The sequence below is a fragment of the Pteropus medius genome, unplaced genomic scaffold, assembly GCF_902729225.1.
Source record: "Pteropus medius unplaced genomic scaffold, Ma_sr-lr_union100, whole genome shotgun sequence".
Lineage (NCBI taxonomy): Eukaryota > Metazoa > Chordata > Mammalia > Chiroptera > Pteropodidae > Pteropus > Pteropus medius.
In genome coordinates this window covers 10,623,746-10,637,740 of record NW_024340692.1, presented here as the reverse complement: position 1 = coordinate 10,637,740, position 13,995 = coordinate 10,623,746, and positions in this window count along the sequence as shown.

Here is a 13,995-nt window from a genome sequence, read left to right as displayed (position 1 = left end):
TTCCAAGATTCTGTCTAGGATCCCACATTACTTTTAGTTTTTATTTCTTATGCCCTTCCCCCACTTAAAAAAGTGGGTTGTCTTTTTGTTAGTAAATTCTAAGTATATTTTATATATTCTTGATACAAGTCCTTTGTTAGACATACACTTTGAAAAAATTTTCCAGTCTATTAAATTTAATGAGCAGACATTTTGAATTTTGATGAAGTCTAATTAATTTTTTCTGTTATGATTATTGCTTTCAGTGTCTTATGTAAGAAATCTTTGTCTACCACACTTGTGAAGATAGTCTCTTGTTTTAGAAAATGTATAGTTTAGCTTCTATGTTTAGATTTATAACCTATTTAAAAATAACTTTTATGGATGATGTATAAGGCTACTATATTTTTGCCCCATATATATATATCCAATTGTTCCAGGACCATTTGTTAGAAAGATATCCTTTCACCATTGATTATTTTGGTTCTTTGGTTAAAAGCCAAATGATTCTATGTGTCTGTCATTGATATATTTTTTCTATCCTTATCCCAGTACTATATACACTGTCTTGATTACTGTAGCTTTAGAGTAAAGCTTGAAGTTGGTTAGTGAAAATCCTCTGAAGTTGTTGCTCTTTTTCAAGATTGCCTTGTCTATTCTAGGTATTTTGCATTTATATATAAATTTTAGAATCAGCTTGTTAATTTCTACATAAGAGGCTCTAGCATTTTTACTGGAATTTGGAAAGAAATGGCATCATAAAAAGGTAGTCTTCCAAGTCATATACATGATTAAATTTTCAACATGATTTCTAAATAGTTCCTAAATTTTCATATTATTAAATTCTTCCTCCTTAATTTCTTTTAGCAATGTTTTATACTTTTTATGTCTTGCACATCTTTTGATACATCTATTCCTAAGTATTTTGTGTCTTTTGAAGACATTGAAAAAAGAGCTTTAAGGCATTTTATTTTCCAATTTTTGGCTACCAATATATAAAAATAGAATTGATTTTTATATGTCGACCTTGAAAAACTCTTAGTTCTAACAGCCGATTTGCAGATTTCTTAGACTTTTCCAAGTTAATAATGTCATCTGTGATTAGAGACAATTTTACTTCTTCTTTTCTGATCTTTATGCCTTTTTGTTTTCTTGCCTTACTGTACTAGCTGGGACCTCCAGTACAATACTGAAGAGAAGAAATAAAAATGCTCTTTTCTCAATTTTATGGAGAAATTATTTAACATTTTGTCATTGAGTATAACGATAATGCTGTTTTTTTTTTTCTTTAGATGTCTTTTGTCATATTGAGGTAGTTCCCCTTTATTCCTAATTTGCTAAGAAATTCTAGCAAGTGGGCATTGAATTTTGTCAAATGCTTTTTTGTGTCTAATGAAATAATCAAAAAAGGTTTTCTCCTTTTATTAGTTAATATAATGAATTATATTGATTTTCCAATATTAGATCAAACTTACATATCTGGGATAAACACCAGTTGATCATGATGTATTACTATTTTATTTGTATTAACATTTCTATTGCTTTATTTGATTTACTAATATTTCATTGAGGATATATATATATTTTTTGTTTAAATCCATGAAGGCTATTATTTTGTAATATTCCTTTTTTTGGTAATTTCCTTGTCAAGCTTTATATTAAGGATATATAAGCCTTATAAAATGAGTTAGGAAGCAAACTCTGAAAGCGTTTGTGTTAACTTTCATATTAGTTCATATGAATCTTAGAGTTCACCAGCAAAATCATCTAAGCCTGGAGGTTTCTTTGTAGGAAAGTTTTTGATTATAGATTCAGTTTCTTTCATAGATACAGGACTATTCATATTTCCCATTTCATTTTACATCATTTTGGTGAGTTATATTTCTTAAGGAATTTGTACTTCCATCTAAGTTATAAAAAATTTTCCTTTAAGTTGTTTTTAGTATTCCCTTTTTGTCTTTTTAAATGTCTGTAGGGTCAGTGATAATATCTCCTCCTTCACCTTCATTCTTGATAGTAGTAATTTGTGTTCTCTCTCATTTTTCCAAACAATTATTGGCTTATATTTTCTGTTTCTTTTCATTTACTCTTTATTATTTTCTTCTACTTACTTTGGATGAATTTTGCTTTTCTTTTTCAATCTCTGATGGTAGAATCTTAGGTCATTGATTTTTGTGACAGATTGCATTTTCCAAAGATGGTCATAAAAATATCTTTCATCCCACCTGCTCTTCTAGAACTTAATCACACCCTGTCAAGAGTTAAGTCTAATTTCTCTCTCCTTGAGTTTTGGGGGCTCATGATTGACTTGTAACGCAGTGGAAGAGATGCTGTGTAACTTTTGAGTTAGGTTATGAAAAAGTGATGTAGCTTCTGCCTTGTTAGCTGTAAGTTTTATGCTTGGAACACAAGCCTTCATGTAAGAAGGCCAGTTACCCTGAGGCCTCAGTGCTGTGAGAAAGCCAAGCTATATGTAGTGGCCATGTGTAGGTGCTTGAACAGTCCTAGCTTTCGAGTCCTCCCCGCCCAGGAGCCAGACAAGTGAGAAAATGAGTATTAAGATGATGCTAGATCCAGCCATCATATCCTCCCCAGCCTTTAAGTCTTCACACTTCCTGCCTCTTCGCTTTCCAGATGTTGTAGTAGCCTAAGATTTAGCACCCTAAGTGGTGCTTACTGAGGCCTGTCCACCAGCAAAAGACTACGTAAAAGACAAAACTTACCCAGGGCCAGTCCATTCTTCAAAGTATCAACACCCCTCTAATTTCTGCCTGCTTCTCGTGACTCTAATGCTTTTGGATAAGTTGGTTTTATAGAAACTCCCCTGCCATTCTTTACCAGAAGTGAAAACTCAGCCTCTATCTTTTAAATCCACGAAATTTCACTATCTGCTATATTAACAGAGAGTTAATCTATTCAATACAAATATTTAGTATTTGTCACAATTTTGGTAATTTGTTTAAGACTTTTTTGAAGTTTTAACATATTGGGAGTCTTCCTTCTGGAAGGCTTGTGGTCCCTCTAAGCCTGGATCTCTATCAGCTCCCAGAAAGTAGCATGAGGAGAACCTGAACCCAGCATCAGCTGCTCTCACTTTGGGGTTCACTTTGGGGGTCCACGTGTCCCATCCTAGATAACTGGCCTTGGGAAACTTAGCAGAGTGACTTTGATCCCTGGGTAGACTTTTCAGAGAGCAGAGACAACTAAACAGACCCAACAAGGAAGGAAGAAAAAGGTGAAGACTCTAGGATTCGAGGGAAAGACTGTCCTCTAGGAAGAGGTCCTTAAAGCAGCTGGCTGGAGGTGTGCAGGCCAATTAGAGAAGGCTTCACCTTTGGCCACGGTGTCTTCTACAACAAGAGGGCATTTGCCTCTGAATTCCTGTCCATCTCCAAACTGCGCTGAGCTTGTTTTACTGGATACTATGGTTTTTCTGTGATACCTTGCTTTTGCTTGTATTATTTTTGGCTGGAGAACATGTGTCCACTCCTCCTCCAGCAGCTGGACCAGAAATGGCTTTGTGGGAAAGAAAAACTGAGACTTATCCTCAAAGTCAATTGGAGCCAATCGTTATAATTTATTATAAGTGCAATTCTGTTCAGAACATAAAATGTGGATAATGGCTTAACAAGCATATCAGTGAGTGTCAAATCATACACAGCTGAAGAGGGACCCAAGATGAAAGTGAAAAAGGGTTAATGGTGCAGAGAGAGGACCAAAGTTTTGGATTAGGGTCATACCCATTCAACTGTGGAGGTTATCACCAAGAGTTTGAGAAACAAATGATCCTCACATAGAGAGGTCTGCTGTGTTGAGCGTGTGTATGTGCATGTATGTTTAGGAAGAGTGGGTGTAGGAGCTGTGTGATATGACAGAACAGGCTAAATATAGAGACTGGAAAAAAAAAACAGGAGTCTTCCCACTCTCTCTTTATTCTTTCCAGTCTCTATACTTTTTTCTCTCTTCCTCTTTCCCTTCCTTCCTCCCTCCCTCCCTTCCTTCTTTCCTTCCCCACTCCTTTCTTTCTTTTCTCTCTTTCTCTCCTCTCACCCTCCCTCCCTTTTTTTTCCTTCCTTCCTTCCTTCCTTCCTTCCTTCCTTCCTTCCTTCCTTCCTTCTTCTTCCTTCCTTCCTTCCTTCCTTCCTTCCATTCAAGTAAAGCACATATCAACTTATAGTATATTGCAAATAATCAAGGTTTGGATTCTAGCAGCCCCATCACTATCTACATGACCCGAATTTTCTAATCTGAATAATGGGAAAAAAGGTAAGCAAAGCTGAGGGATCGGTGTGATAATTGATTGAGATAAGCTATCCAAAAGCACCTAATACAGTTTCTGGTAATAGTAGCTGCTAAAGCTGGCTTAGTTTATTCCTCTCTCATACTTATCTCCGTATTACCAGGCCAATTTATTTGATGCATAATTCAAGTATTAATTGAGAGTATTTTTACAGTTCTAGTATCTGTGTTTCCCAGAATTACAGATTCATATAATTCTTGATGTGGAAGGGATCATGGAGTTTAAGAGACTTACCCAATATCTTTCAACTTGTTATTGAGTTGACAAGTATTTATTTAACATTTTCTATGTGCCAGTCATTGTGGGATACAGCACTGTGGGATACAGCAGTGAACAATATCGACTGAGTCCTTGCCATTGTAGAACTTAAAACCTAGTAACGGAAAGAGGTTTTCTTTAAGCAAAATATTACACAGATAACAAATCAATCAGAACTGTGCTAAATGGCAAGAAGAAATGAAGAGCTCTGTGAGTATAGTGGGGAATCTGATGTAGACTGGAGTATCAGGGAAGGTAGCCACAGAGATGTGGCACTGAGTTGAAACCTGGAAGATGAGCTGGAGGTAGCTTGAAGAGTGCGGGGAGAGGAAGAGAGACATATCTGAGAAATTGAAAAGTGTCAGTGTAGCTGGATAGAGGCAAGATGGGTGGGGAAGGGGTTGAGGGAATCGAGTGAGTTGCATGGTTGGAAGCTGTTGAGAGGGGAGGCTCAAGAGAAGCTGAAGAGGTGAGGTGGGCCAGCAGTAGATCATGCTCTGGAGGTGTCCAAGGAATGGGCAATGCAAAACGATGCACAACATTGGTCTCTGTAGGTCTTCTGGCTGGTTCTTGTCAGCTCTCCATGGGCAATCTAGGGCTGTGGGATCATGTGTAAGGTACACAAACGCACACAGCTGATTGCGGGCTTGAAGCTAACATTTTTAAGGAGTCAGGCTCAAGGAGTCATTTCTTTCCAAGTGGATTAACGAGAGGCCAAACAATGAATCCAAGTGTTCTTGAAATGGCTTTCTAGTTGGGAACTAGCCAGAGTAGAATACTGACAGCAAATTGTACATATTTTTATTTTGCTTACAAATATATACTTAACCTGCTTTCGAGAATGATCTCAAAGAATACTTCTTTAAAATATCTCTACCCAGTTCACTGTTAACTGCAGGGAATTCCTCACAGAAACCTGTAAATAAGCAATTCTGGGATTAAATTAGCTCCCAGCTATCTTAAGCAAATATCCTACAAGGGAAATTGTATTATCTAACTGGCCAGTTGATTCTTGGCTTTTTTCAGCTTCAAGAAAGAATTTAAATGGGATCCCTGTGTGTTTCTCTCATTTCAAATCCTCTAGAGCAGATAAACATTATCATAAAACTGGTCAAGGATGAAATTTAAATAAGTAGTGATCGGAAAGGATGACAGTAAGAGTTTCCAACTCACGAAAACAGACAAATTAGTTTAATTAACTGCAAAATTTGGAGGACAAAGATATAAGGGGAATTATTTATGTTGATGTGTAATGTATGCTCAATATTTTTGTAAACAAACCTAGTAGGAGAAATGAATCCCACCAATATAATTATCCCTTAAAAACGTACCATCAAAAAACAATTTGAAACCAAGAATACATTTTTCTCCTTGTAAGTTACTGTCCCTTCATAAAGTAGTGTAGATGACAGATCTCCCCTTACCAAATTGAGTCGTCTTCTATTGTGTCATTACGCTGCCAGTCTGACTGTGGGGATCATGATTCCTGTTCGGGTGGTCGAGTCATTATCTAAATGGAGGAAATAGAGGCTGGCTTTATGTTAAAAGCAGCTGTCTTTTCCTTTTCTTCATGATTGGGGTGGGGTGAAGGACTTTGAGTAGACAGCAGGCCATATCATAGAGTGATGGAAAGCCATTACCTTGGCCTAGTAGTTAGCAAGAGATGCCTCCAAATCATGGTCGCTAGCTAAATTCCACTATCCCTCCAACCGCAGCATGAAGCCACACAGATACTTCATCTTGTTCTTCTGGTACTCTGGTTATGTGGACAAGGATTCATCCTGACATGGTAAAGTAGAGATCAGAATGTTTTAAATCCAGAGAACTAGCAAAACGATCTGGCAAGGGCGTGGTACAATGTAGTTTGTCTGTTTCTCTAGGGAACATCTATTGATTTTGTCTATCTAAGAATCTTTTTTTTTTTTTTTGAGAATTCTCCTTTCTTCTTCCTTTCTTTTCCTCCTTGTACCACCCACCTACCATTCCCTGTGGATCTGTCAATTATGACAGGTAGAGCAGTCAATCTTGATACGATATACTCTGGCTACTACTGTAACTTAGGTCTTGGCCAATTGTAATGCACTCTTTCTCTCTATGCGGTGATTGTTCCACAGTTAGGTCCATGAGCCAAGAAGGGCCCATCAGAATTCTTTCCTGGTAGTGGTATACAGACGTTGAAGGAGGAAATACCTTTCTGCTGGAGAAGATAAGCTGGAAGGAAGTGATGCTGGGGCTGCTGCTACCACCACCAGTTTTGCAATCTGAGACAACAAGCTGAGAAGAGTGAGACAAATAATTTTGGCATAGTTGAACCTCTAATTTCAGTCTCTGAAATTATAGCCCTTCCTTCTCCTTCCCTCCCTCCTCTCCCTCCCTCCCTCCTTCCTTCCCTTCCTTCCTTCCTTCCTTCCTTCCTTCCTTCCTTTTCCCTCCTTCCTCCTTCCTCCTTCCTCCTTCCTCCTTCCTCCTTCCTCCTTTCTTCCTTTTCCTCCTCTCTTACTCTCCCACCCTCCTCCCTCTCCTTCCCTCCCTCTGTTCCTTTCCCCCTTCCTTCCTTTCATTATTCAACAATCGTTATCGAGAATTTATGATGTTTCAGACATTCTTCTAAGGACAGGAGAAATTATGGTGAACAAAACAAAGTTCTTGTTCTCTTTGTCTTTATATATCAAGGAATGGAAATAGACAACAGATTAGTAAGCAATAACTGCAAATAGTGATAAATGCTGTGAAGGAAATAAAATAGAAGGTGATGTGATAAAGCCTAACTCAAGGTGGGGAGGACAGCTAATTTAGCTTGAATGTTCAAGGAAAACTTAATCAAGGAGGTGATGCTTGAACTGATGCCTGAAGTACAAGAAAGAACTAACCATGCTGAGATCTGGAGAGCAGGAAGTCCAGCAAAAGAGAGAGCCAGAACAAAACCCCTGATAAGGAAAAAATTAGAGTGTTAAAAGAAGAAAAAAAAGTGTTGGTAGACAAAAGGCAAATATGAAGGAGGAGGTGGAGTAAAATGAGACTGGAGACTATGTAAAGCTTACGGTTTGTGGCTAGGAGATGAGATTTTATCCTAGGAGCTGAGGGAAAGGTTTAAACAAGTGGATGGATGACATTATCAAACTTGAATTTAAAAGACTACTTTGGTTACTATATAGAGAATAGTTATAGGGAAGAAAAAATAAAAGCCAGGAAGCCAGTTCAATGTTTTGCTCTTGTATTACTTAGGATGATTGTAACTGTAACAAAGCTAATAAGAATATGATTATATTATTAATACACAGCTCCAGAATGATTCTCCAGTCTCACAATTATCATTCAGGACTCAGGCACTTTCCATCTTTTAGCAAGTTATGCTCAGCATAGTATTGATTTTAGGGCTTTAGTCTCTTGCTTACTGGTTGGCTGCCTGAGTTCTAGGCATCTTATGTAGACACAAAACGTCTGGATGATGAAGCGACTGTCCTCTAGTGATCCTCTTTTTATTAGCAGAAAAATCCTTTCCAAAGCCCCATTCTACCCTAAAGACCAGGATTGGGTCACATGTCAAAGGAGAATATAATAGAATTACCATGTTTTTATTAAACCCTTTGGGGTTCACTCCTTTCCATAAGCACAAGGAAAGGTGAATATCTGAACAAAATCAGGATTTACCCGCAAGGGAGGCAATTACTATTGTCTGCCATGATTGACTTGATTCCTCTGAATAATCCAGATAACTTTTAAAACAGTTTTAAAGCCCTCCAACCTCGATCTTTGTCCATGTTAAACTCTTTGATAGGAGAGACCTTGTGCAATGATGCCATTCTAAACATTTTCATCACCATTTGGGCCGCACTTTGAAAAATCACTGTAGGAACTATAATTCATAGTGTGTCTTCCTGAATTTATCATTTAGCAACTCTTCTTGACCAATGAGCTTTCCTTGGTTGTTGTTGGGTCAAATGGGGCCAAAATGGTGATTGGCAAGTTTGGGTGACATTGTTGCTGTTTGTGGGTTGGTCTTTTTGAGACTGCTATGAGATCAATTTAAATCATCACTCTCCTGGTCCATTTCCTCATCCTCTTTGTCATTTTCATTTTACTCATCAATATGCCCATTTTCATTTTTTATATGCTGGCAACCTGACAGTTTCTATTTTCCTGTAACCAGCTGGAATTAATTTCTTCTGATTGTCCTTGCTCTGGATTACTTTGGTCAAGGTTCTTGACCAGCAACTTCACCACGAAGCATTGTGCTTCTCTTATTATCTTCATTGCTGCTGCTAACCATCCTCGACCCCATTATTCTTCCTCCACTTATCTGGAAGAGGGTTCTTTCTTAGGGAGCCCCCAGAGAGCAATTCTGGATTCCTTTCCAAAGCCAGTTTGCTACTGCTATTCTATGGGGTATCTTATTGTTATCATAGCGGAGCCAATATAGTCATTTCATACTGAAGTTACTCTAAGTTTGTTTTTTGTCACTTGTTACCAATGTTCCTGACTAAATATATTTGCTGTGTATAGACTGAATTCTCAATGGGAAGAGGAAGTATAGATAAGTAAGGCTTAAAAAGAAAAACTGCCTTGTCCTGTTTAATCAGCTGAGTCAGAGACAGTGCCGGGCAGAATTTTCTTGGCTGTCAGTTTAGTGGTCTTTCCACTCTCTTGAAGCCTGTGAAATTTTTTTCCTTATCCAGCTTCACTCATTATTTAAAATCATTTAAGTCAAGGTCACCAGGCTCTCCCAAGAGAAGCAGGCAATGGCAAAGTCCACTCTTGTACATGGATCCTGCAACTCTAGCGTCACGCTTTATTGAGTCTCTAACCAGAAGTGCCTCTTAGCTGGACACTGGGTCTGACTTTATGTACAGATCGGGTGAGTAGCTACCCAACTGGAGAGATTCAAGAAAAAATTACAAGACCCTATTGCTCTCCATCTTTCCACAAGCAGCCGAAATTACAATATCCCTGAAGGAAGCAAAATCCAGCTGTCATCTGGGAGGAGAGAGGAATTATGCATAGCAACTCATTATCATATCAACTTGAATTTGTTTTTCACATTAGCTGATAAATTGAGTCACTCAAAGTGGTAAGGAAATGGACTGGCTATAATTTGATAAAGCCGATGATTGAATGAAACATAGTCCAGGATAAGATCACAGACTCCTAGGGTTAGAAGGGATTTTCAACTATGTTTTATTTTCTGCCTAAGACCATGTAGTCCAGGGATGCTTAATTTGAGGTTTAGACTTTAGGGGATTTAGAAACCCTCTGAGATAGCATGCAAACTTTATAGGTCTGGGCAAATTTTGGTAAAGAAGGTAATAGGTTTCATTAGATTCTCAGAATGGGTCTATGACAATATAGAGTTAAAGTCTAGCCTCATTCCTTCCCATGTGTGAATTCTTATAGCATCCCTCCCAGTGCATGAACTCTCCAGTGCAGAGAGCTTCTCCCTCCTTCCCTCCTTGCCTCTCCTCCTTCTTCCCTTTCCTCTTTCAGAAAGCAGCCAGTTTAGTGCCAGCTTCTCATACTGGAGTAAGCAAACCCCTGAGGTATGTGGAGAGGGATGGGAGGCTCTAGAATAATCATGGACCATATTTCCAGAGTGAAACATTCACTGGAAGAGATGGAAAAAAAACCCTCAATATTTAAGAAAAAACCTTAAATAAGACGATAGAGCAAGCATGTAAAATTTGCATGAATTCGTAAGCTGGAACATGAGGCTTACATGTAGCAGCTCCTTTGGGCTCTGCCTGGTTCACCCTGATGCACAAGTTCACTCTTCCTAAGCGATTTAAAGGGTACTTTGGTAGAAAAGTTGCAGGGGCACGGGCATATTAAAAAGGATATGGATTCTGGAGTAGAAAAACCTGGGCTCAAAACTTACTTCCACCTCTTAGTAGCTTTGTGTCCTTGGCAAAATAATTCTAGCTTCCGTGAATCATCCTTTCCTCAGCTATAATAAATAAAATTAATAAAACCCTCTCTTGACACATTGTAGACTTCAAGGAAATGAGGACTGAGGGGTGCCCGGCTCACAGCAGACCTGTTCTAAATGATACTTCTTTCTCTACGTACATGATGAACTGAAATGTGCCTCCAGGAAACTCTCTCTTGTTGATCTTAGCTCTGTCTTCTGGGACCTGGGGACTAAACATCCCAGATCTTTTCCTTCCTCCAGTACAATCCTTCAGTCACAAGTAAGAAAAAAAATGTGGTAAATATGCATAACATAAAATTTACATTCTAACCATTTTAAAGCGTACAGGTCAGTGACATTTAGTCCCTTCATGATGATGTGCAACCATCACCACTATCTAGTTCCAGAACTTTTTCATCACCCCAAACAGAAACCCTGCACCCATTAAGCAGTCACTCCCCCATTCTGCCTTTCCTCCAGCCCCTGGCAACCACTGATCTGCTTTCTGTCGCTATGGATTTGCCTCTTGTGGATATCTCATATAAATGGAATCTACAGTAGGTGGCCTTATGTGTCTGGTTTCTGTTTTCTTCAAGCTCAGAACAATGAAGGGATCAAGGAGAGCTCAGGTGAAATGATGGCAGGAGGTGCACTTAGGGATTAAGAAGGGCAAAAACAAACATATTTTAGCCCCAATCTCTGCTCTTATGCCTGGCAGTCAAGGCCCAGCCATGTTGCTGAGGGCCACAAGGCCTAGCGCGAGCATCTGTGCCAGTCTTCTGAATGGAGAGTCTGAGGCTAGGGCACTGTCAGGGCCAAGGCTGGCTTGGGCAGCAGGTGCTTAGGAAGCAATCTTTTATGCTCACCGAGTCCAGCTGGATGCCATGTGCTGTTTATCCTTGTATGGCACAACGGAGCCTCATTATAGGTGCAGCACTCAGCCAAACATTCACAGGAAAGGCAAAACCAGACTGGCCTGGCCATGGCCTTCAGAAAGGCAGAAAGGCTGCTCATGTGTGCCGCCAATGAGCTGCATGGGCAATTAAATCACTCCCAAGGAAAATCTTGTTTGAGCACTAAAGGTCACGGCTATGATTTGTCTGTAATTCTTTGTCAATACGTTTTTCTAACCAAGTACCACATAAAGAGTGCATTATGTGGGCTTTGGCACTGCCTGTACGCCCAGGGATGGGGACAGAAAAATCTGTGGTCAGGCCCCATTAAATGCACCATTTAACATTGTGCCATCACTCTCCATCCTCAAGTCTGCCTTTTGTTTTATTCAAGTCTTAATTCATGTGTGTGTATGTGTGGTGGGGGAGGGGGAAATTCGTGTAACTAGAAGTTTAGGATCTCATAAAAGGCTTTAACTAGTTTCACAAAGATAGTCACAAATGGCTGAATAGTAAACATTGTAAAGACCCAAGGATGTATGAGAAGTTGGGAGAATACAGCTCTGAATCGTGTATGTGTTTTGCTTTCACAGGTTCCTGGTTCCGGGTTGGTTACAGTAAATCTCTGGGTTAAGCATAGGGATTTCTGCTTTTCTCCTGGGTCTTGCCCTGTCCTTTCTCACAGATAAGACCTAGAAAAACCACTGCATCAGACTCCATCTCAGGGCTTGAGAGTCGTGGGCATCTCACGGGCTCTTTCAGGAGCTGGTTTTGGGTAATAGCTCAAGCAATTGGGTCTGTCTCTGGGAGCAGGAATGGCTCTGTATCACGCAGCCCTGATCATGGCCACGCAACCCCATAGAAAGAAAGGGGAGTTTCTAGTTGCTCAAGAAGCGGCCCAAGTGAACAAGCATCTTTCCTTCTGAAACCTTCAGCTAACTCCCCACCTTCTCCATAAAGCCCTAAACAACATAGAAACTTTATTTTTCTCCCAAGAAAAGTAAGACTTGGGCAGGTATGGCAGGTTCTGGCAGCATCAGAGACCTAGGGGCCTATGATTTTTCTGCTTTTCCATTCCTTAGTGTGTAGGCCTTGTTTTAGCTCGGGCTATGTTCATTACATTTAGTGTAAAAAATGAAATTATGTACTTTTAATTTCTTTCTTCCATGAAAGAAGTATGCAGGCATGCAGTCTAGTTTGGTGATTCCTTGATGTCACCAGGGACTAGGCTCCTTCTAGATTATCACTCTGCTCTTCCCAGGCTGGGGCTCTCATCCTCAGGGTTTAGGACGTCTGTCCCAACTGTCAGACCTGAGTTCCAGGCAAAGTGAAGGAAGGGAGCAGGGCACACTCTGACTTTGTTAAGACTAGGGTAAAAAGCCCACAGGTTGGAGGCCAGGGTGACAGCCAGTAGCTGAGATCGAGTTAAGATGAAGTGGTAATTGCATGGATTTCTTTTAAAATGGATATAGAAGGATGAGCCCATGATTTAGAGCTAGGATGCTCAGTTCAAATCTTTCTGGGTGATAAATATGACCTTTGGCCTCAATTTCCTCATTTATACAACAAAGGGTTTAGATATTGTAGAAACCACACCACGAAGCTGGGCTCCCTTGGGACAAGGATGTGGAGGGCTTCGGGATGAACCAAAATGGGCGTTCACTGAGAGAATGAGTCCAGAAGGAAAATGCTGGGTGGGAATCTAAGAAATGGAGCAGAAAAGCTGAGAGCCAGCAAGGCAAATAGCATGTGGGGCTGAAGACAGTAGGCTGCAGAGGAAATGGGAGAATTAAGTTTGGAATTGAGGTAGCCAGAAATCTAAGTACCCAGGGGTAAAATGAGCTGTGTAAGAACAAACCAATTCAACGCAGGTGGCCCATCTGCCCAACATCACTCTGGTGTCTGAACATTTTGGGTCTGGGACAAGTCCATGAAGCGGGCGGAACCTCTCAGGATAGGGATGCGTGGGTTTCAGGTCTCTCATGGCTCCAAAACTGCTGTGATTCCAAGTCGAATGTAGTGGCGATAAAAATTCTGAGAAAACAGAAGCTGCCTCAGGGAGTTGCTGCCTCTTATATCCCTGTCCTTCTTGATCTGGGGTTGGATCATAAGCTTCGCTGACTCTGGAATAGCAACGAACGATGTTGGATTCAGGGTATTCGAAGAAAGAAAGTTTTCTGTGAGGTGGAGATGAATGGGTTAGTCCAAACCAAAAGACTGTGGAGGTTTTCTGAGAGTACTTATGCTCATCTGGCTTTTAAGAGGATGAGCTTTGTGTGATGTTTCTGGTTTGGAGGAAAAGAAAGACTGGGAGGGAATGAACAAAGGCAAAGAAATCTTCCAGAAAAATTTAAGTACTGGAGTTTAAATTTTGTGCAGCTAAATATTATTTGTTGGGAATGATAATTTTTTCAATACTTCCTGAGGATACCGAGAATTTTCCAGACGCTTTCAAGTAAGCAAGCAGAGGCAGGTGCATGCCGTCTATAGGCTAGGTTTTCAAAAGGCTCCAGAAATCACAGTGCTCTTTGCTCAAATTCTCAGTAACTACTCTAAATGTAATACGCAGTAGTTCTTGATACTTTTATATTTTATTTGATGGACAGCATGTGCAGCAGAGAGACAGGAGCAGGAGGATAAAACTGAGGGCTGTATTTTCTGCA